The sequence below is a fragment of the Phyllobates terribilis genome, unplaced genomic scaffold (genome assembly GCF_046119375.1).
Source record: "Phyllobates terribilis strain yellow unplaced genomic scaffold, ASM4611937v1 Scaffold_3__8_contigs__length_932513732, whole genome shotgun sequence".
In the NCBI taxonomy this organism is placed as follows: Eukaryota; Metazoa; Chordata; class Amphibia; order Anura; family Dendrobatidae; genus Phyllobates; species Phyllobates terribilis.
The window spans coordinates 25,071,888-25,087,042 of NW_027362763.1; positions in this window are offsets into that span (position 1 = coordinate 25,071,888).

Consider the following 15,155-nt stretch of genomic DNA (forward strand, 5'->3'; position numbering starts at 1 on the left):
GACTACTATGATTGTATGTAGCTCACAGAGCATTGCTCAGACTACTATGATTGTATGTAGCTCACAGAGCATTGCTCAAACTTCTATGATTGTATGTAGCTCACAGAGCATTGCTCAGACTACTATGATTGTATGTAACTCACAGAACATTGCACAGACTACTATGATTGTATGTAGCTCATAGACCATTGCTCAGACTACTATGGTTGTATGTAGCTCACACAGCATTGCTCAGACTACTATGATTGTATGTAGCTCATAGAGGATTGCTCAGACTACTATGATTGTATGTAGCTCACAGAGCATTGCACAGACTACTATGATTGTATGTAGCTCACAGACCATTGCTCAGACTACTATGATTGTATTTAGCTCACAGAGGATTGCTCAGACTACTATGATTGTATTTAGCTCACAGACCATTGCTCAGACTACTATGATTGTATGTAGCTCACAGAGCATTGCTCAGACTACTATGATTGTATGTAGCTCACAGAGCATTGCTCAGACTTCTATAATTGTATGTAGCTCACAGAGCATTGCTCAGACTACTATGACTGTATGTAGCTCACAGAGCATTGCACAGACTACTATGATTGTATGTAGCTCACAGAGCATTGCACAGACTACTATGATTGTATGTAGCTCACAGAGCATTGCTCAGACTACTATGATTGTATGTAGCTCATAGAGGATTGCTCAGACTACTATGATTGTATGTAGCTCACAGAGCATTGCACAGACTACTATGATTGTATGTAGCTCACAGACCATTGCTCAGACTACTATGATTGTATGTAGCTCACAGAGCATTGCTCAGACTACTATGATTGTATGCAGCTCACAGAGCATTGCTCAGACTACTATGATTGTATGCAGCTCACAGAGGATTGCTCAGACTACTATGATTGTATGTAGCTCACAGAGCATTGCACAGACTACTATGATTGTATGTAGCTCACAGAGCATTGCACAGACTACTATGATTGTATGTAGCTCACAGACTATTGCTCAGACTACTATGATTGTATGTAGCTCACAGAGCATTGCACAGACTACTATGATTGTATGCAGCTCACAGAGCATTGCTCAGACTACTATGATTGTATGTAGCTCACAGAGTATTGCTCAGACTACTATGATTGTATGCAGCTCACAGAGCATTGCTCAGACTACTGTGATTGTATGCAGCTCACAGAGGATTGCTCAGACTACTATGATTGTATGTAGCTCACAGACCATTGCTCAGACTACTATGATTGTATGTAGCTCACAGAGCATTGCTCAGACTACTATGATTGTATGCAGCTCACAGAGCATCGCTCAGCCTACTATGATTGTATGTAGCTCACTGAGCATTGGTCAGACTACTATGATTGTATGCAGCTCACAGAGCATTGCTCAGACTACTATGATTGTATGTAGCTCACAGAGCATTGCTCAGACTACTATGATTGTATGCAGCTCACAGAGGATTGCTCAGACTACTATGATTGTATGCAGCTCACAGAGCATTGCTCAGACTACTATAATTGTATGCAGCTCACAGAGGATTGCTCAGACTACTATGATTGTATGTAGCTCACAGAGCATTGCACAGACTACTATGATGGTATGCAGCTCACAGACCATTGCTCAGACTACTATGATTGTATGCAGCTCACAGAGCATTGCTCAGACTACTATGATTGCATGCAGCTAACAGAGGATTGCTCAGACTACTATGATTGTATGCAGCTCACAGAGCATTGCTCAGACTACTATGATTGTATGCAGCTCACAGAGGATTGCTCAGACTACTATGATTGTATGCAGCTCACAGAGCATTGTTCAGACTACTATGATTGTATGTAGCTCACAGAGGATTGCTCAGACTACTATGATTGTATGCAGCTCACAGAGCATTGCTCATACTACTATGATTGTATGCAGCTCACAGAGGATTGCTCAGACTACTATGATTGTATGTAGCTCACAGAGCATTGCTCAGACTACTATGATTATATGCAGCTCACAGACCATTGCTCAGACTACTATGATTGTATGCAGCTCACAGAGCATTGCACAGACTACTATGATTGTATGCAGCTCACAGACCATTGCTCAGACTACTATGATTGTATGCAGCTCACAGAGCATTGCTCAGACTACTATGATTGTATGTAGCTCACAGAGCATTGCTCAGACTTCTATGATTGTATCCCGCTCACAGAGCAATGCTCAGACTACTATGATTGTATGTAGCTTCCAGAGCATTGCTCAGACTACTATGATTGTATTTAGCTCACAGACCATTGCTCAGACTACTATGATTGTATGTAGCTCACAGAGCATTGCTCAGACTACTATGATTGTATGCAGCTCACAGAGCATTGCTCAGACTACTATGATTGTATGTAGCTCACAGAGCATTGCTCAGACTACTATGATTGTATGTAGCTCACAGAGCATTGCACAGACTACTATGATTGTATGTAGCTCACAGACCATTGCTCAGACTACTATGATTGTATGTAGCTCACACAGCATTGCTCAGACTACTATGATTGTATGTAGCTCACAGAGCATTGTACAGACTACTATGATTTTATGTAGCTCACAGAACATTGCTCAGACTACTATGATTGTATGTAGCTCACAGAGCATTGCTCAGACTACTATGATTGTATGTAGCTCACAGAGCATTGTACAGACTACTATGATTTTATGTAGCTCACAGAACATTGCTCAGACTACTATGATTGTATGTAGCTCACAGAGCATTGCTCAGACTACTATGATTGTATGCAGCTCACAGAGCATTGCTCAGACTACTATGATTGTATGCAGCTCACAGAGGATTGCTCAGACTACTATGATTGTATTTAGCTCACAGACCATTGCTCAGACTACTATGATTGTATGTAGCTCACAGAGCATTGCTCAGACTACTATGATTGTATGTAGCTCACAGAGCATTGCTCAAACTTCTATGATTGTATGTAGCTCACAGAGCATTGCTCAGACTACTATGATTGTATGTAACTCACAGAACATTGCACAGACTACTATGATTGTATGTAGCTCATAGACCATTGCTCAGACTACTATGATTGTATGTAGCTCACACAGCATTGCTCAGACTACTATGATTGTATGTAGCTCATAGAGGATTGCTCAGACTACTATGATTGTATGTAGCTCACAGAGCATTGCACAGACTACTATGATTGTATGTAGCTCACAGACCATTGCTCAGACTACTATGATTGTATTTAGCTCACAGAGGATTGCTCAGACTACTATGATTGTATTTAGCTCACAGACCATTGCTCAGACTACTATGATTGTATGTAGCTCACAGAGCATTGCTCAGACTACTATGATTGTATGTAGCTCACAGAGCATTGCTCAGACTTCTATAATTGTATGTAGCTCACAGAGCATTGCTCAGACTACTATGACTGTATGTAGCTCACAGAGCATTGCACAGACTACTATGATTGTATGTAGCTCACAGAGCATTGCACAGACTACTATGATTGTATGTAGCTCACAGAGCATTGCTCAGACTACTATGATTGTATGTAGCTCATAGAGGATTGCTCAGACTACTATGATTGTATGTAGTTCACAGAGCATTGCACAGACTACTATGATTGTATGTAGCTCACAGACCATTGCTCAGACTACTATGATTGTATGTAGCTCACAGAGCATTGCTCAGACTACTATGATTGTATGCAGCTCACAGAGCATTGCTCAGACTACTATGATTGTATGCAGCTCACAGAGGATTGCTCAGACTACTATGATTGTATGTAGCTCACAGAGCATTGCACAGACTACTATGATTGTATGTAGCTCACAGACTATTGCTCAGACTACTATGATTGTATGTAGCTCACAGAGCATTGCACAGACTACTATGATTGTATGCAGCTCACAGAGCATTGCTCAGACTACTATGATTGTATGTAGCTCACAGAGTATTGCTCAGACTACTATGATTGTATGCAGCTCACAGAGCATTGCTCAGACTACTGTGATTGTATGCAGCTCACAGAGGATTGCTCAGACTACTATGATTGTGTGTAGCTCACAGACCATTGCTCAGACTACTATGATTGTATGTAGCTCACAGAGGATTGCTCAGACTACTATGATTGTATGCAGCTCACAGAGCATTGCTCAGACTACTATGATTGTATGTAGCTCACAGAGGATTGCTCAGACTACTATGATTGTATGTAGCTCACAGACCATTGCTCAGACTACTATGATTGTATGTAGCTCACAGAGCATTGCTCAGACTACTATGATTGTATGCAGCTCACAGAGCATTGCTCAGACTACTATGATTGTATGCAGCTCACAGAGGATTGCTCAGACTACTATGATTGTATGTAGCTCACAGAGCATTGCACAGACTACTATGATTGTATGTAGCTCACAGACTATTGCTCAGACTACTATGATTGTATGTAGCTCACAGAGCATTGCACAGACTACTATGATTGTATGCAGCTCACAGAGCATTGCTCAGACTACTATGATTGTATGTAGCTCACAGAGTATTGCTCAGACTACTATGATTGTATGCAGCTCACAGAGCATTGCTCAGACTACTGTGATTGTATGCAGCTCACAGAGGATTGCTCAGACTACTATGATTGTGTGTAGCTCACAGACCATTGCTCAGACTACTATGATTGTATGTAGCTCACAGAGGATTGCTCAGACTACTATGATTGTATGCAGCTCACAGAGCATTGCTCAGACTACTATGATTGTATGTAGCTCACAGAGGATTGCTCAGACTACTATGATTGTATGTAGCTCACAGACCATTGCTCAGACTACTATGATTGTATGTAGCTCACAGACCATTGCTTAGACTACTATGATTGTATGTAGCTCACAGAGGATTGCTCAGACTATTATGATGGTATGCAGCTCACAGAGCATTGGTCAGACTACTATGATTGTATGCAGCTCACAGAGGATTGCTCAGACTACTATGATTGTATGCAGCTCACAGAGCATTGCTCAGACTACTATGATTGTATGCAGCTCACAGAGCATTGCTCAGACTACTAGGATTGTATGCAGCTCACAGAGGATTGCTCAGACTCCTATGATTGTATGTAGCTCACAGAGCATTGCTCAGACTACTATCATTGTATGCAGCTCACAGAGGATTGCTCAGACTACTATGATTGTATGTAGCTCACAGAGCATTGCACAGACTACTATGATTGTATGTAGCTCACAGAGCATTGCTCAGACTACTATGATTGTATGTAGCTCACAGCGCATTGCACAGACTACTATGATTGTATGCAGCTCACAGACCATTGCTCAGACTACTATGATTGTATGCAGCTCACAGAGCATTGCTCAGACTACTATGATTGTATGCAGCTCACAGAGGATTGCTCAGACTACTATGATTGTATGCAGCTCACAGAGCATTGCTCAGGCTACTATGATTGTATGCAGCTCACAGAGGATTGCTCAGACTACTATGATTGTATGCAGCTCACAGAGCATTGCTCAGACTACTATGATTGTATGTAGCTCACAGAGGATTGCTCAGACTACTATGATTGTATGCAGCTCACAGAGCATTGCTCAGACTACTATGATTGTATGCAGCTCACAGAGGATTGCTCAGACTACTATGATTGTATGTAGCTCACAGAGCATTGCTCAGACTACTATGATTATATGCAGCTCACAGACCATTGCTCAGACTACTATGATTGTATGCAGCTCACAGAGGATTGCACAGACTACTATGATTGTATGCAGCTCACAGACCATTGCTCAGATTACTATGATTGTATGCAGCTCACAGAGCATTGCTCAGACTACTATGATTGTATGTAGCTCACAGAGCATTGCTCAGACTTCTATGATTGTATGCAGCTCACAGAGCATTGCTCAGACTACTATGATTGTATGTAGCTTCCAGAGCATTGCTCAGACTACTATGATTGTATTTAGCTCACAGACCATTGCTCAGACTACTATGATTGTATGTAGCTCACAGAGCATTGCTCAGACTACTATGATTGTATGCAGCTCACAGAGCATTGCTCAGACTACTATGTTTGTATGTAGCTCACAGAGCATTGCACAGACTACTATGATTGTATGTAGCTCACTGACCATTGCTCAGACTACTATGATTGTATGTAGCTCACACAGCATTGCTCAGACTACTATGATTGTATGTAGCTCATAGAGGATTGCTCAGACTACTATGATTGTATGTAGCTCACAGAGCATTGCACAGACTACTATGATTTTATGTAGCTCACAGACCATTGCTCAGACTACTATGATTGTATGCAGCTCACAGAGCATTGCTCAGACTACTATGATTCTATGCAGCTCACAGAGCATTGCTCAGACTACTATGATTGTATGCAGCTCACAGAGGATTGCTCAGACTACTATGATTGTATGTAGCTCACAGAGCATTGCACAGACTACTATGATTGTATGTAGCTCACAGAGCATTGCACAGACTACTATGATTGTATGTAGCTCACAGAGCATTGCTCAGACTACTATGATTGTATGTAGCTCATAGAGGATTGCTCAGACTACTATGATTGTATGTAGCTCACAGAACATTGCACAGACTACTATGATTGTATGTAGCTCACAGACCATTGCTCATACTACTATGATTGTATGTAGCTCACAGAGCATTGCTCAGACTACTATGATTGTATGCAGCTCACAGAGCATTGCTCAGACTACTATGATTGTATGCAGCTCACAGAGGATTGCTCAGACTACTATGATTGTATGTAGCTCACAGTGCATTGCACAGACTACTATGATTGTATGTAGCTCACAGAGCATTGCACAGACTACTATGATTGTATGCAGCTCACAGAGCATTGCTCAGACTACTATGATTGTATGTAGCTCACAGAGTATTGCTCAGACTACTATGATTGTATGCAGCTCACAGAGCATTGCTCAGACTACTGTGATTGTATGCAGCTCACAGAGGATTGCTCAGACTACTATGATTGTGTGTAGCTCACAGACCATTGCTCAGACTACTATGATTGTATGCAGCTCACAGAGCATTGTACAGACTACTATGATTTTATGTAGCTCACAGAACATTGCTCAGACTACTATGATTGTATGTAGCTCACAGAGCATTGCTCAGACTACTATGATTGTATGCAGCTCACAGAGCATTGCTCAGACTACTATGATTGTATGCAGCTCACAGAGGATTGCTCAGACTACTATGATTGTATTTAGCTCACAGACCATTGCTCAGACTACTATGATTGTATGTAGCTCACAGAGCATTGCTCAGACTACTATGATTGTATGTAGCTCACAGAGCATTGCTCAAACTTCTATGATTGTATGTAGCTCACAGAGCATTGCTCAGACTACTATGATTGTATGTAACTCACAGAACATTGCACAGACTACTATGATTGTATGTAGCTCATAGACCATTGCTCAGACTACTATGATTGTATGTAGCTCACACAGCATTGCTCAGACTACTATGATTGTATGTAGCTCATAGAGGATTGCTCAGACTACTATGATTGTATGTAGCTCACAGAGCATTGCACAGACTACTATGATTGTATGTAGCTCACAGACCATTGCTCAGACTACTATGATTGTATTTAGCTCACAGAGGATTGCTCAGACTACTATGATTGTATTTAGCTCACAGACCATTGCTCAGACTACTATGATTGTATGTAGCTCACAGAGCATTGCTCAGACTACTATGATTGTATGTAGCTCACAGAGCATTGCTCAGACTTCTATAATTGTAAGTAGCTCACAGAGCATTGCTCAGACTACTATGATTGTATGTAGCTCACAGAGCATTGCACAGACTACTATGATTGTATGTAGCTCACAGAGCATTGCACAGACTACTATGATTGTATTTAGCTCACAGACCATTGCTCAGACTACTATGATTGTATGTAGCTCACAGAGCATTGCTCAGACTACTATGATTGTATGCAGCTCACAGAGCATTGCTCAGACTACTATGTTTGTATGTAGCTCACAGAGCATTGCACAGACTACTATGATTGTATGTAGCTCACTGACCATTGCTCAGACTACTATGATTGTATGCAGCTCACAGAGCATTGCTCAGACTACTATGATTGTATGCAGCTCACAGAGGATTGCTCAGACTACTATGATTGTATGTAGCTCACAGAGCATTGCACAGACTACTATGATTGTATGTAGCTCACAGACCATTGCTCAGACTACTATGATTGTATGCAGCTCACAGAGCATTGCTCAGACTACTATGATTCTATGCAGCTCACAGAGCATTGCTCAGACTACTATGATTGTATGCAGCTCACAGAGGATTGCTCAGACTACTATGATTGTATGTAGCTCACAGAGCATTGCACAGACTACTATGATTGTATGTAGCTCACAGAGCATTGCACAGACTACTATGATTGTATGTAGCTCACAGAGCATTGCTCAGACTACTATGATTGTATGTAGCTCATAGAGGATTGCTCAGACTACTATGATTGTATGTAGCTCACAGAACATTGCACAGACTACTATGATTGTATGTAGCTCACAGACCATTGCTCATACTACTATGATTGTATGTAGCTCACAGAGCATTGCTCAGACTACTATGATTGTATGCAGCTCACAGAGCATTGCTCAGACTACTATGATTGTATGCAGCTCACAGAGGATTGCTCAGACTACTATGATTGTATGTAGCTCACAGAGTATTGCACAGACTACTATGATTGTATGTAGCTCACAGACTATTGCTCAGACTACTATGATTGTATGTAGCTCACAGAGCATTGCACAGACTACTATGATTGTTTGCAGCTCACAGAGCATTGCTCAGACTACTATGATTGTATGTAGCTCACAGAGTATTGCTCAGACTACTATGATTGTATGCAGCTCACAGAGCATTGCTCAGACTACTGTGATTGTATGCAGCTCACAGAGGATTGCTCTGACTACTATGATTGTGTGTAGCTCACAGACCATTGCTCAGACTACTATGATTGTATGCAGCTCACAGAGCATTGCTCAGACTACTATGATTGTATGTAGCTCACAGAGGATTGCTCAGACTACTATGATTGTATGTAGCTCACAGACCATTGCTCAGACTACTATGATTGTATGTAGCTCACAGACCATTGCTTAGACTACTATGATTGTATGTAGCTCACAGAGGATTGCTCAGACTATTATGATGGTATGCAGCTCACAGAGCATTGGTCAGACTACTATGATTGTATGCAGCTCACAGAGGATTGCTCAGACTACTATGATTGTATGCAGCTCACAGAGCATTGCTCAGACTACTATGATTGTATGCAGCTCACAGAGCATTGCTCACACTACTATGATTGTATGCAGCTCACAGAGGATTGCTCAGACTACTATGATTTTATGTAGCTCACAGACCATTGCTCAGACTACTATGATTGTATGCAGCTCACAGAGGATTGCTCAGACTACTATGATTGTATGCAGCTCACAGAGCATTGCTCACACTACTATGATTGTATGCAGCTCACAGAGCATTGCTCAGAGTACTATGATTGTATGCAGCTCACACAGCATTGCTCACACTACTATGATTGTATGTAGCTCACAGAGCATTGCTCACACTACTATGATTGTATGCAGCTCACAGAGCATTGCTCAGACTACTATGATTGTATGTAGCTCACAGAGCATTGCTCAGACTACTATGATTGTATACAGCTCACAGAGCATTGCTCACACTACTATGATTGTATGCAGCTCACAGAGCATTGCTCAGACTACTATGATTGTATGTAGCTCACAGAGCATTGCTCAGACTTCTATGATTGTATGCAGCTCACAGAGCATTGCTCAGACTACTATGATTGTATGTAGCTTCCAGAGCATTGCTCAGACTACTATGATTGTATTTAGCTCACAGACCATTGCTCAGACTACTATGATTGTATGTAGCTCACAGAGCATTGCTCAGACTACTATGATTGGATGCAGCTCACAGAGCATTGCTCAGACTACTATGATTGTATGTAGCTCACAGAGCATTGCTCAGACTACTATGATTGTATGTAGCTCACAGAGCATTGCACAGACTACTATGATTGTATGTAGCTCACAGAGCATTGCTCAGACTACTATGATTGTATGTAGCTCACAGAGCATTGCTCAGACTTCTATAATTGTATGTAGCTCACAGAGCATTGCACAGACTACTATGATTGTATGTAGCTCTCAGAGCATTGCACAGACTACTATGATTTTATGTAGCTCACAGACCATTGCTCAGACTACTATGATTGTATGTAGCTCACAGAGCATTGCTCAGACTACTATGATTGTATGCAGCTCACATAGCATTGCTCAGACTACTATGATTGTATGCAGCTCACAGAGGATTGCTCAGACTACTATGATTGTATTTAGCTCACAGACCATTGCTCAGACTACTATGATTGTATGTAGCTCACAGAGCATTGCTCAGACTACTATGATTGTATGTAGCTCACAGAGCATTGCTCAGACTTCTATAATTGTATGTAGCTCACAGAGCATTGCTCAGACTACTATGATTGTATGTAGCTCACAGAGCATTGCACAGACTACTATGATTGTATGTAGCTCACAGAGCATTGCTCAGACTACTATGATTGTATGTAGCTCACAGAGCATTGCACAGACTACTATGATTGTATGTAGCTCACAGAGCATTGCTCAGACTACTATGATTGTATGTAGCTCACAGAGCATTGCTCAGACTACTATGATTGTATTTAGCTCACAGACCATTGCTCAGACTACTATGATTGTATGTAGCTCACAGAGCATTGCTCAGACTACTATGATTGTATGCAGCTCACAGAGCATTGCTCAGACTACTATGTTTGTATGTAGCTCACAGAGCATTGCACAGACTACTATGATTGTATGTAGCTCACTGACCATTGCTCAGACTACTATGATTGTATGCAGCTCACAGAGCATTGCTCAGACTACTATGATTGTATGCAGCTCACAGAGGATTGCTCAGACTACTATGATTGTATGTAGCTCACAGAGCATTGCACAGACTACTATGATTTTATGTAGCTCACAGACCATTGCTCAGACTACTATGATTGTATGCAGCTCACAGAGCATTGCTCAGACTACTATGATTCTATGCAGCTCACAGAGCATTGCTCAGACTACTATGATTGTATGCAGCTCACAGAGGATTGCTCAGACTACTATGATTGTATGTAGCTCACAGAGCATTGCACAGACTACTATGATTGTATGTAGCTCACAGAGCATTGCACAGACTACTATGATTGTATGTAGCTCACAGAGCATTGCTCAGACTACTATGATTGTATGTAGCTCATAGAGGATTGCTCAGACTACTATGATTGTATGTAGCTCACAGAACATTGCACAGACTACTATGATTGTATGTAGCTCACAGACCATTGCTCATACTACTATGATTGTATGTAGCTCACAGAGCATTGCTCAGACTACTATGATTGTATGCAGCTCACAGAGCATTGCTCAGACTACTATGATTGTATGCAGCTCACAGAGGATTGCTCAGACTACTATGATTGTATGTAGCTCACAGAGCATTGCACAGACTACTATGATTGTATGTAGCTCACAGACTATTGCTCAGACTACTATGATTGTATGTAGCTCACAGAGCATTGCACAGACTACTATGATTGTTTGCAGCTCACAGAGCATTGCTCAGACTACTATGATTGTATGTAGCTCACAGAGTATTGCTCAGACTACTATGATTGTATGCAGCTCACAGAGCACTGCTCAGACTACTGTGATTGTATGCAGCTCACAGAGGATTGCTCAGACTACTATGATTGTGTGTAGCTCACAGACCATTGCTCAGACTACTATGATTGTATGCAGCTCACAGAGCATTGCTCAGACTACTATGATTGTATGTAGCTCACAGAGGATTGCTCAGACTACTATGATTGTATGTAGCTCACAGACCATTGCTCAGACTACTATGATTGTATGTAGCTCACAGACCATTGCTTAGACTACTATGATTGTATGTAGCTCACAGAGGATTGCTCAGACTATTATGATGGTATGCAGCTCACAGAGCATTGGTCAGACTACTATGATTGTATGCAGCTCACAGAGGATTGCTCAGACTACTATGATTGTATGCAGCTCACAGAGCATTGCTCAGACTACTATGATTGTATGCAGCTCACAGAGCATTGCTCACACTACTATGATTGTATGCAGCTCACAGAGGATTGCTCAGACTACTATGATTTTATGTAGCTCACAGACCATTGCTCAGACTACTATGATTGTATGCAGCTCACAGAGGATTGCTCAGACTACTATGATTGTATGCAGCTCACAGAGCATTGCTCACACTACTATGATTGTATGCAGCTCACAGAGCATTGCTCAGAGTACTATGATTGTATGCAGCTCACACAGCATTGCTCACACTACTATGATTGTATGTAGCTCACAGAGCATTGCTCACACTACTATGATTGTATGCAGCTCACAGAGCATTGCTCAGACTACTATGATTGTATGTAGCTCACAGAGCATTGCTCAGACTACTATGATTGTATACAGCTCACAGAGCATTGCTCACACTACTATGATTGTATGCAGCTCACAGAGCATTGCTCAGACTACTATGATTGTATGTAGCTCACAGAGCATTGCTCAGACTTCTATGATTGTATGCAGCTCACAGAGCATTGCTCAGACTACTATGATTGTATGTAGCTTCCAGAGCATTGCTCAGACTACTATGATTGTATTTAGCTCACAGACCATTGCTCAGACTACTATGATTGTATGTAGCTCACAGAGCATTGCTCAGACTACTATGATTGGATGCAGCTCACAGAGCATTGCTCAGACTACTATGATTGTATGTAGCTCACAGAGCATTGCTCAGACTACTATGATTGTATGTAGCTCACAGAGCATTGCACAGACTACTATGATTGTATGTAGCTCACAGAGCATTGCTCAGACTACTATGATTGTATGTAGCTCACAGAGCATTGCTCAGACTTCTATAATTGTATGTAGCTCACAGAGCATTGCACAGACTACTATGATTGTATGTAGCTCTCAGAGCATTGCACAGACTACTATGATTTTATGTAGCTCACAGACCATTGCTCAGACTACTATGATTGTATGTAGCTCACAGAGCATTGCTCAGACTACTATGATTGTATGCAGCTCACATAGCATTGCTCAGACTACTATGATTGTATGCAGCTCACAGAGGATTGCTCAGACTACTATGATTGTATTTAGCTCACAGACCATTGCTCAGACTACTATGATTGTATGTAGCTCACAGAGCATTGCTCAAACTACTATGATTGTATGTAGCTTCCAGAGCATTGCTCAGACTACTATGATTGTATGTAGCTCACAGAGCATTGCTCAAACTACTATGATTGTATGTAGCTCACAGAGCATTGCTCAGACTACTATGATTGTATGCAGTTCACAGAGCATTGCTCAGACTACGATGATTGTATGTAGCTCACAGAGGATTGCTCAGACTACTATGATTGTAAGTAGCTCACAGAGCATTGCACAGACTACTATGATTGTATGTAGCTCACAGACCATTGCTCAGACTACTATGATTGTATGTAGCTCACACAGCATTGCTCAGACTACTATGATTGTATGTAGCTCACAGAGCATTGCACAGACTACTATGATTTTATGTAGCTCACAGACTATTGCTCAGACTACTATGATTGTATGTAGCTCACAGAGCATTGCTCAGACTACTATGATTGTATGCAGCTCACATAGCATTGCTCAGACTACTATGATTGTATGCAGCTCACAGAGGATTGCTCAGACTACTATGATTGTATTTAGCTCACAGACCATTGCTCAGACTACTATGATTGGATGTAGCTCACAGAGCATTGCTCAAACTTCTATGATTGTATGTAGCTCACAGAGCATTGCTCAGACTACTATAATTGTATGTAGCTCACAGAGCATTGCACAGACTACTATGATTGTATGTAGCTCACAGACCATTGCTCAGACTACTATGATTGTATGTAGCTCACACAGCATTGCTCAGACTACGATGATTGTATGTAGCTCATAGAGGATTGCTCAGACTACTATGATTGTATGTAGCTCACAGTGCATTGCACAGACTACTATGATTGTATGTAGCTCACAGACCATTGCTCAGACTACTATGATTGTATTTAGCTCACAGAGGATTGCTCAGACTACTATGATTGTATTTAGCTCACAGACCATTGCTCAGACTACTATGATTGTATGTAGGTCACAGAGCATTGCTCAGACTTCTATAATTGTATGTAGCTCACAGAGCATTGCTCAGACTACTATGATTGTATGTAGCTCACAGAGCATTGCACAGACTACTATGATTGTATGTAGCTCACAGACCATTGCTCAGACTACTATGATTGTATGTAGCTCACACAACATTGCTCAGACTACTATGATTGTATGTAGCTCATAGAGGATTGCTCAGACTACTATGATTGTATGTAGCTCAAAGAGCATTGCACAGACTACTATGATTGTATGTAGCTCACAGACCATTGCTCAGACTACTATGATTGTATGTAGCTCACAGAGCATTGCTCAGACTACTATGATTGTATGCAGCTCACAGAGCATTGCTCAGACTACTATGATTGTATGCAGCTCACAGAGGATTGCTCAGACTACTATGATTGTATGTAGCTCACAGAGCATTGCACAGACTACTATGATTGTATGTAGCTCACAGAGCATTGCACAGACTACTATGATTGTATGTAGCTCACAGACTATTGCTCAGACTACTATGATTGTATGTAGCTCACAGAGCATTGCACAGACTACTATGATTGTATGCAGCTCACAGAGCATTGCTCAGACTACTATGATTGTATGTAGCTCACAGAGGATTGCTCAGACTACTATGATTGTATGCAGCTCACAGAGCATTGCTCATACTACTATGATTGTATGCAGCTCACAGAGGATTGCTCAGACTACTATGATTGTATGCAGCTCAGAGCATTGCTCAGACTACTATGATTCTATGTAGCTTA